The following is an 8,274-nucleotide window of genomic DNA, read 5'->3' on the forward strand; positions in this document are numbered from 1 at the left end:
AAAGAGCAGCAGGCGGAGGCCTGGGGCCAGCCTCATGCTCATCACAGCACCGGCCCTTCCCCAGCCAGGCTCTGGCCCCTGTGCTGAGCCAGCTTCACACTGCTCACTGAGGCTTTTGCCGAACCGAAAATGCCACTCATCAGATAAGTACCAATGACCTTTTCATGGGGGTGAGGGGACGACTCGGCTGTTTTAACAATTTTTAAGTGCATAGTCCAATGGCAATAAGTACATTCTCATTGTGGTGCAAATGTGACTCAGCTCTGACCATGCACAGGAGGAGAGGGCAGAGCCGCTGAGTAGAGAGAACCTGGGCTCCTAAATGACTTTTTGCAGCCAGGCCACTTCACCAGCTCAGACTGCCTCCTTCCAGACCATCGTGTAGGAGAAAAGGCTCTTTCTCTAAGCCACTGGCCTTTCTGGTCTTCTTGTTACTGCAGAGCGGCCCGCAGCCTCAGTAACAAGTATAAGTGCTAAGTCGACAGCCAGCGAGGACCACGCTGTGCCCACGGCATGCGCTGCCCGGACATGTTAGAGGCCGGGGTGGGGCTTCGTCTCCGCAGCAGAATCACGTGGCTGTGGGACACGTCCCGCCAAGACGCTGCTTTGACTGCATGGGTTGCCCTTTTGAGCATGAGTTTCCCTGGCCCTCCTTGGCCTTTTCCTTCTAAGGACTGAGTGCAGAAGCCGAGGTCCTAGTAGCAGGGCGTTCAGAGTACCGTGGCCTCTATTTACGTGCAGCTGGTTTTAATGTGTTTGAATAACAAGTCCTCATCTGCAGCACCACGTCAAAAGCTTAGGAACAAAAATATGACAAAAACCAGCCTCAGAAGAAGTCTCTCTGCCTTTCATTCCCAAGGGAACATTCCAGAAGACCCCAGTCTGTCTTAATTTCTTCGTCTGCTCTTTATCTGTCGCGTGGCCAAGCCCTTAATGTTGTCTTCCAACCGTGTTTTTTCATTTTTCTCAATATAGAGGGGCTGAGAAATTTCCAAACGCTTTAAGCTCTGGTTCCTTTTTGCTTAACGAATCCACACTCGAGTCATTTGTCTCTTCTTGCATTCTACTAAAAGCAGTCGGGAAGAGCCAGGCCCCTCCTCCCACACTGCGTAGAGACCTTCCTGGCCTGGAAGGTCTACCATCCCCGAAATGCTAGCCCGTGAACGCAGTTCAGCCGAGGTCTCAGCCACTGTTTAACGAGGATCCCCTTTCCACAGTTTCCAGTACCGTGTTCCTTGTTCCCATCCGAGACCTCATTAGAAGGGCCTTCGCCGTCCATATTTCTTCTCGTGTTCTGCTCACGGTTGCCTCAGGGTTCTCGAAGACGACTGAGACTTCCCCAGCTCCCTCGTTTTCCGAGCTCTCACCAGAGTCACCCTCCACGTCTAGATTTCCAGCATGCACCTCAAAACTCTGACAGCATCTACCGATGACCCGGTCCCAAAGCTGCGTCCACATTTTAAGATATTTGTTACAGAGCTCCCTACTTCTCGATACCCATTGTGGGGCTTGTCTCCACGGTCTGACTGAAGCACGTGCCCCCCGTGTCCTCAGGCCTGTCCAGTGTGGCTGAGGCGGGTGAGGGAGGAGACAGCCACGCCTCCGTCCCCCACCCCGAACTCTCGAGCTACCCCCCAACCTGGGTCAGCCTCTTCCTGCACGCACCCCCTGTGCCTATCGGCGCCCACCAGCTCTGGGGCAGGAGCTTTGTCTGCAATGCTGGATGGGTCTCTGTGGGTGCAGTTTCATCACTCAGGGAAACAATGAGTGTGGATCTTAAATAATTATTAGGAAAAAGGAGGACAAAGCCCACGCCAGTTTATGACACAAGCTCTGAGGCATTCGAAGGAGATGGTAGACTTACCCGTCTGAGTCATACCCAGTTTATTTGTCAGATTTCTCAAATTGTGCAAACATCCTAATTCCTCATCTAATGGGTGTTTGCCACCCACAGTCCGGCTCCACGGATTTGGGCCTTTGTTGTCACTGTTGGAGTTTCAGCTTCACCTTAGACCCCCCCAGAACTGGGAAGCAATAGATAGTGAGCAGCACGTCAGAGGGAAGCTGCAAACCAAAGGTAATGGGCCCGGCCCTGGGGCCTAAGGTGCTGCTTAGTGCGGCTCAAGGGTATCATGGGGACGCCTCTGGCGCCAGGAGAAACAGCAGCTCTGTCCCTCTGCTGTGTTAGCAGAACGGGGCTGAGGCAGCCCTGAGCCACCAGGCGTGGGTGCCGGGACCCTGTTCTCCCAAAGCTTCTGCTAATTGCCCCTTGTCTAATTGCTGGTGAGTCACGTTGCATAATGCCCCTTAGAGTGACACCACAATTTAATATCACCTCAGCTGTGGCGGAGCTCAGCTCCTTGGCATAAAAGAACTTTGGGTGCTTTCTAACCGCATCTGACACCATCTATTTGAATGACTTTCCTGCCATTATCCCTGGTGGGCTGCTCACCACAATAGAAAATCTGAATTTCAGGCGTATACTTCACCTTCCTTCGGACCATAGTGAAAGCTTAGAATGCTGGGGGCCAGGCCAGACAGGCCTATCTCGTGACGGAGCAGTGACCGTGTGAGGAAACCAGGCTCGGAGGGTGGATGGGTGGGGCGGGGCTTGCTCGCCCACCTGGCACCCTCACGCATCTGGGACCACATATCCACAAGGGCTCCAGCATCTGTCCTCCCCATACTGACCCACAGTACCCCAGCCCTAGACATAGAAAAAGTACAGGATGCCCAGGGAAATCTGAATTTCAGATGAACAATTTCCTAGCATAAGTATGTCCCAGCTTCTGCATGGCACACTGACATTCATATGGGACTGAGGACCCCGTAGTTAATCTGCTATTGTGGGTGACAGTGTGTCCCCCACAAACCCACATGTTGAGTCCTCCCCCCAGTACCTGCGAAGGGGGCCTTATTTAGAAACGGGGTCCTTGCAGATGATCAGGTTAGAATGAGGTGGGCCCTAACCCAATATGACTGTGTCCTTATAACGAGAGAGAATTTGGACACAGACACATCCACAGGAGAACTCCATGCGACGATGAAGGCAGAGGTTGGGGTGGTGTGTCTACACGCCAAGGAACCCCAAAGATGGCCCACGGAGCCCCGGTCAGAAGGGACCGCCCAGCCCACACCTTGATCTTGGACTTCCAGCCCCAGACTGTGAGATGAGGAATTCCTGTTGCTGAAGCCCCAGGAAGCCAGCCCCAGTTAGAGACACACAGGCCTCAGCAGTGAAGTCCTCCAGGCTCAGATGGCCGCTTCCCCTTGGCCCTCAGGGGTAGCGGAAGGAGAGATCACGGCCGGCTGAGGCTTGCTTTACAGATCAGGCCGGAAAAGAGGGGCCCGGGGCAAGGGGAGTCTGAACCCCCAAAGGTGAGGGTGAGCGGGGCTGTGTGTGGGTTCAGAGGGCAGTCGGCGCCCTGAGCCCAGCGGGGCCTGGCGTGCAGCGCTCCTGTGGGTCTTGTTTGCTGGCGGGTGGAGTAGGGCGGCAGCCTGGGGACCGCCACCAGCCCAGTGTCGGAGGAGGATGCTGCGAGGCCTCCCTCACGGACCGGAAGGACGAGGCGGCCGTGCAAGCGCGGAATGGGGGCTGGCGGGGGGCGGGGGGGCCGCGTTAGGCCGCGGCGGTGGGGCCGCCTAATTGCTTCCTGATGGTGCAGGTCGGGCTTCCTTCCCGTGAGCAGCTCCCCTGGGGGCGGCCGCTCCGTCCCTGGAAAAAGCTGCAGACACGTGCATCCTGGACAGCTGGGCTCGGGAGCCTTTCCTCTTAATTGTTTGAAGGAACTCTCGGGAGTAAATATGGAAAAAGCCAGCCGGATGCGGGCGGTGGACGTCTGACCCTGGGAGGTGTGGCCAGGCCTTGGGGGATGTGGCTCGCCCCGCCACTGGCCGGGCACGCAGCCTGAGCTCCCCAGGGCCTGGGGACCCTCTTCTCATTGAGGGTGTCCCGCCCCCCGCCTGGGGCCTTTGTGTCAGGATGGCCTGTAGACAGGGCCTGACAGGAGAAGGCCAGCGTCATTTCAGGGGACTTAAGGGCTCCCCACTGCCTGCAGAAAGCGGGGGCCTGGGGAGCCAAGCAGGGGGCCCTATCCGTCCACCTGCCTTCACAGAAGAGCTGCCACGTTAGGCTTTCACTCAGGCTGACTCTGCGGCTGAGGAAAGGACTCTGTTACTAAGAGTGTTTGGAAGCCAGGGCCCTGGGGACAAAGCCCCGGCCCCTTAGCCTGTCCTCACCCATGCCCCGCCCTCACGTCCCTGCGGGCGCCCCAGAGCTCCACGCGACCCTGTGGCAGTCGGGGTGTCCAGTCCCAGGGGTCAGCCACACAGAACTCGCCCTTGGTTTGCACTGCTGCGTTCAATCATGCCTGGGTAGAAGGTTCGAGCAGGTTTAGGTTCGAGGTGAAGGACCACCGAAGTCAAGGAAATGAAACCTGCCTTGGGAGGTGATGGCTGCCTGTCGGAGGGTCCGTTCAAACAGAAGACGAGCAGTCCCGTGACAGGGCATCCCGCTGGGGCTGGAGGGGTGGGGACAGCGGCCCTGAGGGCCTTTTGGCCCAAGCTTCTGGGGTCTTCATAATAGGTGGGGCGCACAGGCCCGTGGTCGTGGTGACGAGGGGCCTGTGACAGCCCAGCTTCTCCCTGACGCCACTGCCCTCCAAAATGCCAGTGTGTCCCTTATGCTGCTTGTGTGACAGTCAGCACTGCCTCGAGAGGTCGTGATGTCCCAGTGCTTGGGCTCCTGTTCTTCCAACAGAAATCCCTGATGTCAGCACATGGCCTCCTGGGATAAAGACTGCGCTCCCAGCCTTCCTGGAGCTGCTGTGACTGTGTCACTAAGTTCTGCACAAGGGGATGTGACAAAGTGGTAAGTGCCACTTTTGGGAGTCAGTGTTCCTTCAGGAGGGACCATCCCTTCCAATCTCCTGCCTTCTCCCTGATGGCTGGAATTTCAGCACGATGGTCGAGTTCCAGCAGCCATCTTGGGGTGTGAGGACAACAGATGTCCCCGAGGGATGCCAGATTGAGTGACAGATACACCCAAATGGCAGCAATAACCAGGACTACGTTTCCTGGGGAGACAGATCACGATCCGGATCTCTTTGTGTTCTCTTCAGCGTCTAGCATCGAGTAAATGTTTTCATTTGACTCGATCCAACCTTTTGAAGTCCTGTTACTCAGACAGAAACAAAACCTGGACCGCGACCCTCCGCAGTGTCCAATAACGCTTAACTTTGTTCACTCGACAACCACCCCCTTTAGGCCCCACCTCCTTTCTGAGGGATGCTGAGCTCCCTTTGAGCCAAATTTCTGGAGTGTCACTTCTCACATCCAGGCTTTCCTGCGGGAGGGAGCCTCAGCCTGAGGCCACGTGCGGGTGGAGTCGGGGAAGAGCCCCCAGGAGGGTCAGCTGTCCCACGCAGGGCCGATGGCGGGCCGAGCAGGCCTTCTGGCGCACAGACTGTGTGTGTCCTGCGGACGGGGCCCCCCCGGCAGAGCTGCGAGTGCCGAGAAGCTGGACCAGCCCTTGTCGGGGAAATGCAGAGTGGCGGGAATGAGAGACAGAGGGACAGGGGCCACAAGGCCACCCTCCTTTGGGTGGAAAAGCAGTGGCTTTTTCTGACAGCCACAATTTCTTCCTGGCCTGGGTTTCTTCTCCAGGGGTCACCAGGGGGACGGTGGGGGCGAGAAGGACATTTATATTTTCCTTTCTACGCCTCTGTACTATTTCTGTTGTGTCTAGTTTTTCAAGCCTATTTGCCTACGTCTGCCATTTAAAAGGAAGCATTTGAACTAGAGTCTTAAGAAAGAAACCATTAACAATCAAAAGAAAAAACCCAGGGACGTCTCCCGCAGCCTTCCCTGAGACGGGCTTGTTTTCAGCTGTGAGGTCAGCCAGGCAAGGGTCACGGGTGAGAAAAGCTTTGGGAATTCCAGCTGCTCCAAGGACTTGACTTTGGGGGGAAGCGTCAGAATGGAAGCAGCAGCCGTAGACTCCGACGGGACGGGCCTCCGATCCCTGCCCGCTGGCCAGAGGTGGGTTCCCCGCCCCAACCCCTCCCTCGGTGTCCCATGACCAGGCCCCCGGCGCCATACTCGATTTCGTTACCAATTCTCTTCTTCTTGTGAAATCGAAGCCGGGTGGCAGTGGCAGGCCACGTGGTTTGGGCCTGAGGGGAAGCCAGGTGGGCAGGACGGTCCATCGGAGGCCACGGGAAGAGCTCCATGGACGTCTCGTAGTTAAAAGACTCAAGGGAATAACTAACTACCTCTGTTCCCTTCCACTCCGTTTATTCCTGTAGCCACCAAGTTGGGCTGCATCACGAAAGGCTGGCACAGCAGAGCCTCACGTGAGGCGGTGGGTGAGCCTCGTGGGAGGACCCCAGGTTGGGGCGGGGCGGGGAAGGCCGCCTCCTCTCATGCTAGCGAGTCCCCCGCCTACAGTGAACTTTATCCCTCTAAGAGCGGGAGAGCGAGGGCCCTGCACACGCGGTGTCCCACAGCGGCCACACTCGCCCTAGAAGTCCCACAGCGTCGGCCCATTTCACAGATGGAGGAACCAAGCTGACCACGGTGCCACGGCCGCTGAGCGGCCGAGCTGGAGTTTGACCCAGTGCCTCTGCGGCATCAAGCTGAGCCGTGCCCGTCCAGGCTGCAGCAGTTCTGACGCCGCAGGGCACAGCGGATGCCCGCCGAGCTGACCCGACCTGCAGATCGTACTCAGGACGAATGGTATTATTATACACGCACTCGGCTTTATTGACCAGGTGCCTGCTGTGGAGCTTGGCAGGGGTACCAGAGAAACACAACGCCCAGTCTTTGTGTGTGTGTGCGTGTGTGTGTGTGTGTGTGCGACGTGTGCGTGTGCGTGTGTGTGTGTGTGTGTGTGTCTGTGTGCGCGTGCGTGCGGTACCTGCTAGGCGATAGTCCTACATCAGAGATAGGATCGCGGCTTGAAACACTTGTTTTTTTCTTTGGTTTCAACTCACAGGGTCTTTTCAGTTTCTGTCACAAGATCCCCTTGGGATCTGTGTGGAACAAAAGGGTTTCTTCACCCCTATCTCATCGCAAAGTAGCGAAAAGATCCTACTATGTTTAAAGTTCTTTATTTTCTAAAGTCAGTGACTTCTGGTCCATGGCGCTTCTGGCATCATCCTCTACCCTTCTCAGCAATGAAAGGAATGAGTTCTCTGCTTGGCTGTCTTTGTAACCTGACCCTGAATTCTTTCTTTTTTAGAAAATTCCAAATAAAATACAGCTTCAGTAGCAAACAGAGCTTTTCAATGACACATTGTTTTTCAGAGGTCACTTACAGTTGAGAAAATACCTTCTTGGGGAGTCCTTCCTTTACTGACTCATTAAAAAAGAAAAAATAGTTCTTTGTGCACTTTATTATTGAAATATAATCTTTTCCAGATCCAGTAACAGTATCCATAGTTGTATCCAATTGTATCACAAAGTCCCCACTGAATAATTTGTTCTAATGGATTGTTCAGATATTCAGTAGTGTTTTCTAGGCATTTCCCAACAGTATTTGTTGACAAAGGAATGTATTCTGGTGTGTTACCATCTTATATTCCATTATTTAATCCCTTTAAACATTTGCCCAATGGTAATGCCTCTTGAATTTTTTTCTATTAAAAAACAAACCTTAAACGATGCCTCCGCACAGTTCATTAAATTTCCACGAGTTTGTGAAGAACTGGATTGAACAGGGTGGTAAACGTTACAAGTGTTGAGGTTTGTCTTGGGTTCTAGATGCTTCGTTTTAAATGTGTTGCTGCTCGAAAAGGCACCATGCAACCCGATGCGTAAGATTCTTCTTATCCACATTTCAAAGAGTCTTGATAGTTTTTTTAAATGCCTGACTTCTCGTCATCTCTCATTAGATCTGCATTGTTTTTACTAGCTGTTTCCCAGATCCTTAGCCTACTGTGCAGTGCTCGCCGACACCAAATGAGCATTGATTTTCCACACCAGCAACCAACTCTCCAGTTTTCTGACACCAACTGGGTGACCAACAATTCAGTTCAATTCTGACACTATCTACCTGGAGTTAGCACCAGATCACACACATTAAAGGCTCAGTCCTGTACGGCTGCCCCCACTCCAGACGCCAGCCACGAGTGGACTCCCCAGGTGACCCACACTTCTGCCCCGCTGCCTACAAATTCAGGTGTCCCCCGCCCCGTTTGGTAATTCACTAAAATGACTCAGAACTCAAGAAAGTACTTTACTTACAGTCAGTTTATTATAATGGGTACATACAAA

General features: G+C 54.4%; 2 long non-coding RNA genes across 3 annotated transcripts; both read left to right on the forward strand.

Moving 5' to 3' along the window:
• Positions 1 to 3,386, forward strand: LOC120621963 (uncharacterized). Its single transcript, XR_005658364.1, has 3 exons — positions 1 to 2,077; positions 2,477 to 2,569; positions 3,027 to 3,386. It is a non-coding gene; the product is annotated as an uncharacterized LOC120621963 (long non-coding RNA).
• A 720-nt stretch (positions 3,387 to 4,106) lies between these two features.
• On the forward strand, positions 4,107 to 6,790 carry LOC120621964 (uncharacterized). Of its 2 annotated transcripts, XR_005658365.1 has the most exons (4): positions 4,107 to 4,870; positions 5,747 to 6,039; positions 6,306 to 6,361; positions 6,467 to 6,790. It is a non-coding gene; the product is annotated as an uncharacterized LOC120621964 (long non-coding RNA). The 2 variants fall into 2 exon arrangements; XR_005658366.1 differs by lacking the exon at positions 4,107 to 4,870 and having other exon boundaries at positions 5,616 to 6,039.
• Positions 6,791 to 8,274: the final 1,484 nt, after the last annotated feature.

This window comes from Pteropus medius, unplaced genomic scaffold (assembly GCF_902729225.1).
Source record: "Pteropus medius unplaced genomic scaffold, Ma_sr-lr_union100, whole genome shotgun sequence".
Lineage (NCBI taxonomy): Eukaryota > Metazoa > Chordata > Mammalia > Chiroptera > Pteropodidae > Pteropus > Pteropus medius.